General features: G+C 39.9%; 1 protein-coding gene across 6 annotated transcripts in view; it reads right to left on the minus strand.

Annotated features, from left to right (window-relative positions):
• ttbk2a (tau tubulin kinase 2a) overlaps window positions 1–14,758 on the minus strand; it is a 264,660-nt gene that overhangs the window by 240,717 nt on the left and 9,185 nt on the right. The window contains exon 1 of one of the 6 annotated variants that reach the window (XM_080202940.1): window positions 3,739–3,806. The exons of the other annotated variants lie outside the window; for them this stretch is intronic. The gene's annotated coding sequence lies outside the window, so the exon portion shown is untranslated. Of the gene's footprint in view, window positions 1–3,738; window positions 3,807–14,758 lie in introns of those variants that run through there. 6 annotated transcript variants of the gene reach the window in all.

Raw genomic sequence — 14,758 nt, forward strand, 5'->3', positions numbered from 1 at the left:
AACTAAACCCAGTGAAACAGTTGAGGCTACCTCATTGAATGTTAAGGCAAAGATAGATAGATTTTTGAACAGTAAATTAATAAATCTCATCTTTATCCTTGAACAAGTGGGAACAGTTTCTCTTATCTATTCTGCCCAGCCCCCTCATGATTCTGAGCATCTTCATCAAATCTTCTCTCAGCCACCTTCTCTCTGTGGCGACTAGTCCCAACCTCTCCAACATATCCTCATGACTGAAGTTTTTTATCCTCGGAGCCATTCTTGTAAAAATGTTATACTGCCAATGTTTACCAGTAGTACTATACCAGGTATGCCTATAAGTGAAACCATGATTGGGAATTACAATGGCAAGAGACCTATCTTGTAACATTAGTTACATATAGTGCAACATATAGTTGCACTACAACTCTAATCTTTCTTTAAAGTCAACAACTGTGCCGGCATTCAGCTTTATAACACTTTCACTAGGTGTAGATATAAATGTACTATGCAATAATTATCACCACAAAATAGTGATGATGCTAGTCTCACTCTGTCAATCATGGGCAAGGCCCTCTCTGATCGCTTCCTTGCATCATTCTCCACCCACATCCCCTTCCACACCCTGACCTTAACTCCTACCGAATTCATTTACAACGGCACTTTCAAAAATCCTTTCACCCTCCATTTGCCACAATATTACTACAACTTCTGCTGCTTTGCTCAACTGTGCCCTCTTCTCAACTTTTGAAGCCCTCATTGCCAACTAAATTATTACTGTCTCTCTCACCCTGGCCATTTCCCCAGCATGGCCCTCATTCCCACTCCCTTAAGTCCAAGGAACAGACTTGAAAGGAGACTGCAGAACACTGATTTGGCCATCCTGTGCCAGATCAGGTGGACCACATGAAGCACTACTGGGCCTTGTCCATCTCAGTTAAAATTGCCTGCTTATTCCAAATTCTTTTCTCCACTGCAAATCTTCTTAAGCCATTCATATTTCCTCCACCTTATCAATAATTTTTCACAGGGAGCTCACGATCATTTTTGTTACTAAGATCTAGACCATCCCTAATATCTGCTGCATCTGCCACATCCCTCCCTTCCCAGAGCCCACCGAGCCCAAATTCCTTTAAAGTTCTGAACTGTAACATCCCTGAAGTTGCATCTTCATCTCAATTCCTTGAAGATGTTGCAACCTCCCAAATCCGTTCCCATTTTTCTCCCAAGTCCATTCTTGAATCCCTCCATTACAGGTTTCTTTCCTTGCCATGGTACCAAAAGAATGCCAAAGTCACAAATTACTTCCTGTGCAACAGTGACAAAGGTCAACATTCCCTCCTTGTCCCCTTCATCCACCTGCAGCCTTTCATACAATTTACCACAGCATTCCCCGCCAACACCTCCTGAGTGGATTACTGTTGCCTGGTTCCATTCTTATCTAAATCAGAGCCAGAGTATTATTTGATTGTTTGCAACTTGAGCCAATTTTGATCCCAAGATGAGCTTCTGACCTCATATTCGTGCCTCTATTTCCACCTCCATAACATTGTCTGATTTGCCTCTGTCTCAGCTCATCCGCTGCGGAACGCTCAATCGTGCCTTCACATCCTCTAGACGTGACTATTCCAACACACGCCTGGTTGGCTGGAATCATACATTCCATCCTCCATAAACTTCAGATCATACAAAAAAATCCTGCTGTCTGTCTTAATTTGCACTATTCTGTCATCCCTCCCACCTCTAATGTCCTCTGAGATATCTGTACTGAGCTAAATCCACCCTCTTGAGCATCTGATATTAACTGCTCCAGCACAAATTGCTGCTCTTTCAGATACCTGGCCCAAGCTCTGGAATTTCCTTCCTATCTTACTTTTCTCCTTTAAGACAATCCCTTAAAGATTATCCACTCAATCAAGTGTTTGGTCATCTGCCCTGATAATCGCCTTCAGTGGTTTAGCACATATTGTTTTACAATGTTCCTGAGAACAGAACAAGGGGGAGGGAAGAATTACATTAAAGGTGCTATTTACGCTGCTGTGGCTGTAGCCAGTTTTACTGAAGAAATAATATAACAAATGGGAGGGATAGGCCAGCCGAGCGTCAATGCCATTCAATAAAATCATAGTAATGCTCTACTTCTTACACCTTCCTACATTATAGCCATTCCTCTCAATTCCAATATTCAAAAATACAATGATCATTGAGTTGAATACACATTGAACATCCTCAGCTCTCTTAAGCAGAGAACTCCAAAGGTTCGCAATCATTGCGAGAAAAAAAAATCCCTCATTTCAGTTCCAAATGGCTGACTCTTTATTCTGAGACTTCTACTGCATGCTGGACACCCAGCTATGACTATAACACTATTCTGCACCCTATCCTTTCCTTCTCCCCTATATACTCTATGAACAGTATGTTTTGCCTGTATAGAACAATATTTTTCACTGTATCCCAATACATGTGACAATTATAAATCAAATCTTAGCCTGGGAAAACATCTCATTAGTGTAGATACTATCAAGCCCAATAATTTTACCTTTCAATCAGATCACCTCTCTTTCTCAATTCTAGGGAATATTGGCTTAGTCTACTCACTTTCTCTTTAGAACAATCCCCTCGTTCCAAGAAGCATTGTACCTTGCCTCAATGTACTCCTGTCTAAAACAAGTGTATCACCCCTTGCTTCCTTGGATAAGGAGACAAAAATTCCTGTGGTGGTCTCACAATTGGTCTAAGGTTTCTTTACAACTACACTCCGATCTCTTAGTAAAGCTTACCATACCATTTGCTTTCCTAATTGCTTACTGTGCTTGCATGCTAACTTTCTGCAAGTCCTTGATAAAGACACCCAGGTCTCTGAATACTAACATTTTCCAGCCTCCTGCTGCTTAAAAAATTCTGGGGTTTGTTTCCCCTAGTTAAATGGATAACTTCACATTGCTCCACATCATATTCCATCTGCCAAGTTCATACGCAGCCTGTTGAATCCTTTTGCAGCCTCTTTGCATCTTCCTCACAGGTTACTTTTCTAAGCCTTTTATCAGTAACCTTTTCTTCATTACACTCAGAATCCCTTCGTCGAAGTTGTTGATATATCCCCACTGGTTACAGTCTGAGAAAGGCCACTCAGTATGGTCTTTATGGATGGAATGTATCATTCCCACTCAGTTTTCAATCTGTCAACCAATTCTTAATCCATGCTAATATATTACTCAATCTTATGAGCTCTTATTTTGTGTATTAACCTTGAGTGTCCTCAGCATGTACCACATAGAAACTCCTACGCTCCAATCAATTCTAGTTCATTGCTTCCCAAATTGCCATACATTTATCTGTATAAATAATATGAAATCAAGTGTTTTATACATAGAATACAGAAATATGTATTTAAAATGGTAAATCACATTTGCACAAATTAGTAAAGTTAATCTGTTTCTTCTAATTCCACTTCAAATGAATCTTTTGGCATCTCCATGTTTAGTACCAGGGAGAACAAATAGTAACTTCATAAACATACATACTTATAAAACACACTTTCTGTGGTAACGCAATTCCCTAGTATTAGTATTCCCTAGTATTAACCAACCAGTCAGTCAACTGAAACATCATCTGTCCTTTGTGAATCATACAATAATGAGTAAAGGCATTTAATACAACTTCATAAATAGAGGCTGTGTAAAGAAAAGCTGCAGGGACAGAAAAATTAAAATGGGGTTTAAAACAATAAAAAGAGAGATGATATAGTAATTTTTCCACCTTGACAATGCTCTTCCACCCACTGAAGATGATGGCTTCCTTGCCAGGATGCTGTTCCACAGGCATCCAGTGCTTCACCAGAGTGGCCATTATTCAGCAGCGAGCTTTGCAGCGTCAGCAAGCTATTCAGCTGCAGGGATATCACAGACAAGTTTGATTATGTCCTCACCTGATGTGCAAACATACATAGCAAGCAGAAATTACTGCATAGCTAAGGGACCAGTAAACCTAGGTGACTTTCCTCCACACTAAACCAGGGGCATTGACAGCATTTGTGACGCCCCATACGAACACGTCCATTGAAATTAAATTACTTGGGACTTCTTTTTCTATGTGGCTCAGACACTCCATGAATAAATTCTCATGAGCCATCCAGAAATCCTGATACAGATTGCATTTAATCAATGTTTTGTATGACACTGCCTAAAGGTTAACAGTTAGGGGCAACTGAAATCTGGGAAAATGTCAGCAAATCCTTCAAGGAAGTTTTGATGAGAGCTATAGTATGTCCACAGGGAATCTGCAGATCATTCTACCCACCTGCTCATCAATAAAAAGCTCCATGAACACATTCTATTCTAATACAATCAGGATTCATTAATTAAAGAAAACCCAGAACTCTAAAGACGCATCATTCACTTGATCAAACAATACCAATTTAAACTTTGAGAAACACAAATCAAAAAACACTTCAAACAGCATGCAAATCAAGATAGCAAATCAAAATTATCTGGTTTCAATCAAATTATGGCAATAACTAATTTGGTATTACTATATGAAACATACAATACCATTTCAATTACTAGTGTGCAGAGAGGACATTCAGCTATTATTAGTAATTTAACTTAGTTTATTGGTTCAAGTGAAATTAAAGATAATATTCAAAACTGTACTGATGAGCTGATGAAAACTTCTAATGAGACTTCAACTAAGCACTGTGGGGTATCTCACTCCAGGAAGGGTACTGAAGCTTTGGAGATGGTGCAGCAGAGATTCAGTAGGTTGCTGCTTGGTACAATGAAAGGATTTGAAAAATTGAATTTTTTTTCAAATCAAAACATACTGATTGAGTCATTTTGATAGGGATGGTTTAAAATTATGAAATGAAGGTAGATGGTAGAAAGGAGGTGTCAAGCTTCAATGCAGCTATGGGTCAAGAATGAGAGGTCTCAGAGACAAGACTCAATGCAAGAAATTTAGAATAGAAAATAGGAGAAGGTTGTTACAGCGTTGAGATTCCCAGGGTTGGTGGTTATAGATAGATGATGGGACAGAACATATAAAAATACTGTTGAAGCTTTTTCTAGGGTGGACTAAATGAAATGGTCTGTTTCCATGTGTATTTTTTTGTCTGTGGGACTAGCTATTTATAAACTAGGATACTGGATGATGTTCGAGTGGCCTTCTCTTGAAGATAGTAACCCTAAGGTGCAGTTCCTTAGGCATCAGCAGCCACCTTGTGACTTGCTCAATTGGCCATTTTTAATTAAAACTAGAAATGAATGGCTATTTCGACAAAGCATAAAATGTAGCACAATCTGATCCTTACCAGACATGCATACATTTACTTTTCATCACTGCTCATTGGATGACTTATTTTGATTCCTTTTAAATGATCAAGTTATGGGCTATATTTTCACTGTCTTCGTAAAATTAGTTTGAACTGAATCTATAAACTTACGCATTTGCTATATTCTAAGATGTGCTGAATAAAATGGATGTCACGTGAAATTTTGTCAAATGTTCAGATGAGATTAAAAGGTGAAACCCTTCAATTAAAGTGTAATGATTTTTAATGCACCTTGCCAGCAAGTGGCATAACACAGCTTTAAATCTGTGAGGTAATGTATTTTGGAAGGTCTAATACAGATGGGAAGGGCAGGGCCCTTAAGAATATTGGTAGGCAGAGGGATCAGGGTGTACAGGTCACTGAAAGTGGCAACACAGGTGCAGAAGGCATGTGGCATGTTTGCCTTCATCAACCGGGTCGTTGAGTTTAAAAATTGGCAAGTTATGTTGCAGCTTTACAGAACCTCAGTTAGGCCACAATTAGAATGTAGTGTTCAATTCTGGTCATCACACTACCAGAATGATGCGAAGGCTTTAGAGAGAGGGTACAGAAAAGATTTACCAGGATGTTGCCTGGTATGGAGGGCATTAGTATGGGAAGTGGTTGGAGAAAGTTGGTTCGTTCTCACTGGAACGATGGAGGTTGAGAGGCAACTTGATAGAAGTTTACAAGGGATTATAAGGGGGCATGGACAGAGTGGATAGTCAGAAACTTTTTCCCAGGATGGAAGAGTCACTTACTGGGAGGCATAAGTTTAAGTTGCAAGTATGAGCAATTTTTTTTTTCTTTTACACAGCGGGTGGTGGGTGCCTGGAACTCGCTGCCAGAGGAGATAGTGGAAACAGATATGATAGTGACTTTTAAAGGGGTGTCTTAAGAAATATATGAATATGATAGAAATGGAGGGATATGCTCCCTGGAAGGGCAGAGGGTTTTAGTTCAGTTGGGCAGCATGGTCGATGCAGGCTTGAAGGGCTGAAGGGCCAGCTCCTGTGCTGTAATTTTCCTTGTTTTATCTCAAGAACAGGTCCTGCAGGCAGATTTCAGGGAGCTCAGCACAACCTGATAAAAGATGCACTTGAGAAGTGAAGGATGTGAATTGTGAAAGCATTGGCCATATTCTTCCAAAACCTCTTAGATATTAGGGGGGGGGTGGTGAGAGAAGACTGGAAAATTTCTCAAATCCCTGAGCTGGCTCAAGGGACCAAATGGTCTAATTCTTGTATCAATGTTGTTTGTCACTGTCCCTTTTTTTAAAAAAAGTTGACAGAGTGAAAGTAAAAGCTAGTGCTAGGAAAGCCTGTCCCTTTTTAGACAAGAGAGATGAAAACTGGAGTTTCCCAAGGCTTTGCTACTAGGATCACTTTGGAACACAGACCCCTTAAAATGTGCATAAATTGTTGAAGGTGGCAGTGTAGGCTAAGAAAATCATTTATTAAAATGAAGCATAATGGATCTGAGCTTTATAAAGAGCGGTGTAGAGTACAAAGGAAAGGAGATTATGCTAAAACACTGATTCTGCCTCAGTTGAAAGGTGTGTCCAATTTTAGGCACCACACTAAGAAGGATGTGAAGATTTTAGAAAAGGTGAAAAGAGAGTTGTGTGGATGGATTGTAGTAACTGTGGTTAGTCTCCTTAGAAGAGAAGGCCAAAAGGAGACTTGATAAAGATAGTCAAAATCCTGAGGGCTCGAGACAGATTAAACAGAAAGAAACTGTTCTCATGGCCAAAGGGTCGAGAATTAAGGACACTGGTTTAAAGTGATTGGTTCTTCGGAGGATAACTTTCTTTTACATAGTCATTAGTTATGATCTGGAATGCATTGCCTGTGTGTGTGGTGGGAATACATTCAATCTGGGCTTTCAAAGAGAAATTGGATGAGAGAATTTGCAAGGCTGTGGAGAAAGAGCGAGCAAGTGGAACCAGCAGTTAGTCTGGAGAGGCAGACCAAATGTCCTCCTCCTGTGCTGTAATTATTCTATGGGACTTCCTCATTAGACAGGGGAGCAAAATAAGACCATCAATCTGAACTGTCTCAGATAACACCTAATAGTTTATGAAAAGTCACCACAGTTGAAGTCTTGGGAACAGACAGACTGTCTGCTCAAACACAAAGATAAACAGAGAGAAAAAATTTAAGTCACCCACTCAAATCCATGGCGGTGGGGGGGATATCAATTTATTAAACCCAATGTCAATAGATGCAAGACAGTTAGTGGCATAGTAACAGCAAATTAAACAAAAAAGGGCTTTCATCTGGGCACATTTCCCACAAGAAAGGAACTAATTGTTTAGCTGTGAATATTTGTTCTTTCCCCCTCCCCCACATTTCAGCTTTTCTATGCTATGAAAGTGGCTTGCAGAACATGAAGTACATTACTTTGTTTTAATTGGAATTAGGTCATGGAAATTGGAATATTACCAAAAAGAAATCAAGTAATTTGATGTCAAGTATTAAACAATCCTGACTGTCTAATGGCACTCAGATCTTCTGAAGCAAATCATCCCTCAGGTTATCTACACACTTGTAGAGGTGAAGTCCTTTACTTCAACACCAGAAATGGGGAACTGAGGCCATCAGACAAGTCTCAAGACAACAGATTGCACTGATAGTAAAATACTGTCTCTCCAACCAACCCCGCCCCCCACCCCCCAGCCCATTTAGAGATATGAGGGAACTGCTCTTAATGTTTTGAGTTTTTGCATCTGCATTAAATTTAAAATCATTGTCCATGTTTTCACATTCCAGAATGATCTTGCCTCAACATTATCTCTATAACTTCTTTCGGTCTTAAATCCTCACCAGTTCTCATGACACTGACCATTTGTTTATTCCCCCTCACTCCCAACTGGTTTATAGTTAATAACAGGGTCAAGCAAGTTTGCAATCTATTAAATTTCTTTCTACATATCTTGACCATTGTTCTTGTATGTACGTGAGTTGCATCTTAATTTACATTAAAGACACTACTACCATTAGTTACAACAAAAAGGGAATTCAAAATTAACTGGTTAGCCGTAGATCCTTTATCAGAAATTATCACAACCACTCTTAAACTACAACAGGACGGTGGCACATTGGTTATAGCATTGCTGCCTCAGTGCCAGAGACCCAGATTTGATTCTGGCCTTGGATAATTGTGTGGAGTTTGCATGTTCTCCCCATGTCTGCATGGGTTTCCTCCAGTTTCCTCCGACAGTCCAAAGATGTGCAGGTTAGGTGGATTGGTCATGCTAAATTGTCCCTTGGTATCCCAAGATGTTCAGGTTAGATGGATTAGCCATGGTGAATGTGCAGGGTATTGGGATAGGGCAGGGAGAGGGCCTGGGTAAGGTACTCTGATGTGGAGATGCCAGTGTTAGACTGGGGTAAACACAATAAGTCTCACTGGACCAGGTTAAAGTCCAACCAGTTTATTTGATAGTAAACCCACAAGCTTTCGGAACTTGTTCCTTCGTCAGGTGTGTGAAAGGTTCTAATCAGGGAAGGGCATATAGAGGCACACAGTTTACTGTAAAGCTTGTGAGTTTACTATCAAATAAATTGGTTGGACTTTAACCTGGTGTTGAGAGACTTCTTACTCGGTACTCTGTATCAGTGTGGGTGCAGACTCAAATGGGCTGAACGGCTTTCTTCTGCACTGTAGGGATTCTATGAAAGTGGGATTTAACGAGTATTTGAAAAGAGCTATGCAAAAATGGTAGCAGGAAAAAGGCAGCAATGAGATTCAGAATTGATAAATCCAATTAAAGAACCATAGTTGGAAAAGCCTGGTAAGCTTAAAAAGCCTCTTTTTGTGCTATTTTTGAATATTGAACTTGCAACACAAATAAATTCTTCATAATGCTAGACATGGCTCAGTAGTAACATGCTCAGCTAAGAGTCACTCAAAGAGTCTTCACTCAAAGGGTGGTGAATCTCTGGAATTCTCTGCCCATTGAAGTGGTGGAGGGTGCCTCGCTAAATATTTTTAAGACGCGGGTTGATAGGCAAGGGGATTAAGGGTTATGGGGAGAGGGTGGGAATGTGGAACTGAGACACGACAGATCAGCCACGATCTTATTGAATGGCAGGGCAGGCTCGAGGGGCTAGATGGCCTACTCCTGCTCCTATTTCTTATGTTCTTATGAGTCTTGAGCTTATCCAGGCCAACACTTTAGGGTTGTCATTTGAGTAAGATGTTAAACCAAGGCACCCTCCCTACAGACAGATGGACAGAAAAGATACCATGGCACTATTTTGAAGAGGCAAGGAGTTCTCCCTGTGTCTTGGCTAATATTTATTTGTCCACGAACACTTAAACCAAATTATATGATCATTATCTCATGACTGTGCACGGGAACAACAGATTGCACTGATTTTGTTTTGGGTTGTTTAACGTTGTCATAGGCACTAAAAAAATGCAAGACAAGACATACAAAGCAATAGGAATATCCATGACTATCTGCAAATATTACCATCCTGTTGAAGACACTTATGAATGAGAAAGAAAGTGAGAAAGAACAAGGCAACAGCAAGTCACATACAGCAAGAGTCTGAAAACAACCAGCACCCACAGATGCCAAGTCTGAACTCTTCATTTACAAAATTGAGTGGTAGATCATGAGAAAACTGCTAACTAAAATCTAGGAATTCAGATATAGAACCTTCAATTAATATTCATGGAGAAAAAAAGTCAGCCACTTTTGTGCATCAATGTTGGTCCCCAGCCCATTTGAACAGGGAGGATTAGCAATAGGGAGGACAACTGATTATAATTTTACAGTATGCCATGCAAGCAACAAACAAGGATGGCCAAGGGTTACCATTTAGTCGGTGTGGCTAGCTAAAGTCCAAAGGAAGGATTGATAACTTTCAAAATAATAAGTCTAAATGTCAGTAGGCTACTAGGGAGAAGCAGTGAAGTAACTGACCCCAATTAGAAAAGAAATACAAATCATGAGTCTCCAGGAAACAAAGTGGAAGGAGAGAAAAGCAAGAGAAATGGGGATTTGATACAAAGTGGATGACAGAAGAAACAGTGTTAGGAGTAGTATTCTGTGAAGAAATGAAGATTAAGGTACCAGTAGTGGATAGAATAAGGTAGAGTTTGAAATTGTCCCACTTTTGCTCTCAATGTGTTTTGCATCACAGACTAGGTGTGACCAGAGGAGAAAGAAGAATTCTGGGAACAAATGAACAACTCAATTCAACCAACACCAAGAAGTGATAGGCTAGTGGTCGAATTTCACCTAAATAGGCAAATGGAGAGAAAGGTTATCAATAATGGGCATGGTTTTGCAGAAGCAAATAAAAGGAGCAACGGTCCTGGAATTTCTGCATCATACCAATTGACAATTCTAAATGCCTGATACCAAAAATACATACATCACCTTATAACCTAGAGAAACACAGCTGGACTATATTATGGTTAGGAGAAAATGTACAAAAGAAGCAAAGAATTGCATAATCTTCCCAGCAAAGGACATCCAATCCAGAGTTCAACAAAGGCAGAACAATGAAAGGGAGGCGATGCCCTGGTGGTATTATGACTGACTATTAATCCAGAAAACTCAGCTAATGTTCTGGGGACCCAGATTCGAATTGGTGGGCAGTATGGAAGCATAAGTTGTTAGCACTGCTGCTTCACAGCTCCAGGGATGAGTTCGATTCCCATCTTGGGTCACTGTCTGTGGAGTCTGCACACTCTCCTCGTGTTTGCATGGGTTTCCTCTGGGTGTCCGGTTTCCTCCTACAGTCCAAAGACGTGTGGGTTAGGTTGATTGGTCATGCTAAAATAGCCCTTTAATGCCCTGATATGCAAAAGGTTAGGAAGGATTGGTGGGTAATATGTTGGGAAATGGGGTTAAGGCCTGGATGGGATCATGGTTGGTGCAGACTCGATGGGCCAAAATGGCCTCTTTCTGCACTGTAGGGTTTCCATGATTCTGTGGATCCCACCATGGCAGATGGTGGAATTTGAATTCAATTAAAAAAAATCTGGAAATAAGAATCTACTAATGACCAAGAAACCAATGATGATTACTGGAAAAACCCATCTGGTTCACTCATGTCCTTTAGGGAAGGAAATCTGCCATTCTTATCTGGTCTGGTCTACATGCAACTCCACAGCCACAACAATGTGGCTGACCCTCAACTACCCTCAGGTAACAAGGGATGGTCAACAAATGCTGGCCAGCCAGCAACACCCACAAATGAATAAAAAACAGAAAACCAGCAGGACAAAACAGGTAGTGAAAGAGGATATCTTTTATCTTCTGCAGATAAAAGAGGAATTCTGAGAGTAGTATACAAACAGCTAAGAGAAATCAGATTTATGACAGACACTATAGAAAACTGGTAGATTTCAGTGGCAGACTCTGAGGAAAACTGGTGAAATGCAGGAAAGATCACAAGGACAAAGGCTGGAAAAAACTTGACAGAAAACATCACATGCAGTCAAAGGGAAAGAAGGAACTGTTAAGACTGCAAACAGTCCAGGCTCAAAGAAGACAAACAATACAAAAAGGAATGCAAAAGGAAGTGAGTGCCAGAGAAATATCCCTGGCCATGGAAGAATATGAAAGTCTGGATACCAAAGAGGGATAAAATAATCTTCCAAGACAAGCTCGAGCTGGATTCAGAAAAACGTGAGAAATGCAGGCACAATGGATAAAATGGGCTAATACCCACAGATGTAAGATGAAACTGTTCATTTTCAAGATGAAATTGAGTGGTAGATCAATGACAAACTGCTATCGGAAACAAAGTCAGATATAGATTTAATGTTTATGGGGGGAAAATTCCAGCCACTAGATGCAGGAAAGCCAATATTTGATCAGTGTCAGTCCCAGATAAATGCAGAGAGAGCAAACAGACAGGCATTGAGTTGTAAAACTACTCAAATGCAAATCATGGTTGTAACGAATGGAGATAACACCCATGCTAAGGCACAAGAGACATGCTCGAACTCTGAGGAACAGGTAAGGATTACTGTCTGGAAGACGAGGGAGGCGAAAGGAAGAAGTGTGAAGCAAAGACAAGAAGTTGACCAATACAACATGAAGACTGCACCGAGTTACAGAACAGGAAGCAGTGGCATCGAGTCCCTTCCTCATCATTGTTAAGAATGTTTGAACTAAGCTATTTAGTGGAGATGTGGGAAACATGACCAAGTGTCTGGAGAACTAGAAAATAAGGGTATGGAGATCAGTAGAAGAAATAACATATGGACTGTCACTGAGCCTAGGGAAGATCATTAGAGTGAAGGTGCAAATATTATGTCTGAAGACCTGGAGAAAGGGAGTAATTTCAAGTCCCTGGGATCAGGCACTTGAAAAATGTGGAAATGCAGGCAGTCAAGTGACCCATGGGTATTGGCTGTTTTCGGTCACAGGTTCACAAAACAACTAATACCCATAGATGCAAATATGGAAATTGTCATTTAATTTTTTTTAAATAAGCTCAAGACTCATAAGAACATAAGAAATAGGAGCAGGAGCAGGAGTAGGCCATCTAGCCCCTCGATATTTATATTTATATTTGATATTTGAAATTGGAAAAAATATCATGGGGGTAAAGTACTGCTAAACAAAGTAAACACAGAAACTAGAAGCAGGAGTAGGCCATTCAGCCTTTTGAGCCTACTCTGTTATTCGTCTTGATCATGGCTGATCGTCAAATTTAATATCCTGATCACACCTTCCTCCTATTTCCCTTGATCCCTTTAGCCTTAAGAGCTATATTTAATTTCTTCTTAAAAATCAGACAACATTTTTGCCTTAGCTACATTCTGTCTAGTGAATTTTTTACATTCACCATCCTCTCGTGAAGAAATTTCTCCTCACCTCAGTTGTAAAAGGTCTGCCCCTTATCCTCTGTTGCGAAGTTGGGTAGTGTAATTGTAGATTGTAGAATTTGGTGCAAGAATGGCAAAATTGTAAAATGCTAGGGGGGAAAGCATTGCATGGTCCCTTTAAGAGGTGGTGTTTTTTTCTGTGTTTAGAGGGTTAAGAATAAAATGCAATTTCACAGGGAGCCCCAAACTGAAACATTTGTATCAAAAGGCCCAGCAGCAGTTTTTACCAAGACAACAGACTTTTGAATTTAACCAATTTGAATCAGGCACTTAGATTCCAAGAACCTGATGGTTTTGACAATCTACAACCAATCTTATTGTGGGAAACATTACTATGTCATCACAGGTATAAAAGAAGTGTGCATCCCTGGCTCTCATAGCTTCATCTATGTCTTACAGAAAGCATCATCTAGATAGCAAAGGTACCAAAGAAGAAAGAAGTGTCAGACAGAAGAACAGGCCCAGAATATTCCGGAAGAGAAAAAAACCTGGTTGTAATTTAGTGACTAAATTTTACGTTAATGAGTGGCAATTGTATTCATTTGAACATCATACTATTAGAATCATGTTTGATTTGGGAACAGTTAATAGTTTGAAGGGTTTAATTCAGTTTAATAGTTTAGTTAATTTGTTCAGTCAATTAGATAAATAAATTATTACGTGTTGATTTTAGAGCAAGTGTCAGGGATTTATTTTGTATTTAACCAATAGAAGTTGCTGAAGAGCAGGTCACACCACTTCACACACTTTTTACAGACTATAAGGTGAGGTACTCCTCTTTGGGTGTTAGTTCTCAGAGAGGGAAAAAAAAAATCAACCTCTGTTTTACAACATCCTCAAACTATGACTCCTAGTTCTGGATACTCCCATCACTGGGGGCATTCTTTCTGAAATTACCCTGTCTGACCCTGTTAGAATTTTATAGGTTTCTATGAGTAACTAAAAGTAAAGAACTACAAGACAGCTGTAAGGCCAGCCTTGTGTAGAAACTTAGAATCAAGAAGGGAAGAATAATGATTGAACGTGAATGAGAATTGGATGTTGAGATTTAATGAGAAACTACAAAATTAGAAACAAGTACATGAGGTAGGTGATCAGTGAAGATTGTGGAAGCATCGAATAGCCAAGAGGAGACTGAACTTATGTTCAGATTTTGCAGAGGGGAAATGTGGTGATGAGAGTGATGGAGATGGGACTGCCAGGAAAAAAAGGCTCAAAAACAAGGACGTAGTGGCAAGGGAATGAACTGCAGCAGGATTGAATGAATGGGTGACTAACAGGAGATAGAGGAAGGGTGGTCAAACAGCTTTGCAGTGACCCCAAGTAAAATGGGAGAAGCTGAAAGAACAATTAACATTCATGTTCAGCAACACTTCAATCCACTAAATTGATTCTTCCCAGAGGTTAAATTGAAATTGTTGCTGCTTTTTTCTCCCCCCAATGGTACACAATAATCAACTTTATCTGCCACTATGTTTAGTTCAAATAAATTATTCCTCAACTGTACAAAAGGGAATTTATTTTCCCTGCAGTTTGATCTGTCCAACCCACATGGGAATGAATATTCAGAGGATTCCAACGCAGGTTTCAGAAACAGCATCATTCACTACT

This window comes from Carcharhinus amblyrhynchos, chromosome 14 (assembly GCF_965287045.1).
Source record: "Carcharhinus amblyrhynchos chromosome 14, sCarAmb.v2.hapA, whole genome shotgun sequence".
In the NCBI taxonomy this organism is placed as follows: domain Eukaryota; kingdom Metazoa; phylum Chordata; class Chondrichthyes; order Carcharhiniformes; family Carcharhinidae; genus Carcharhinus; species Carcharhinus amblyrhynchos.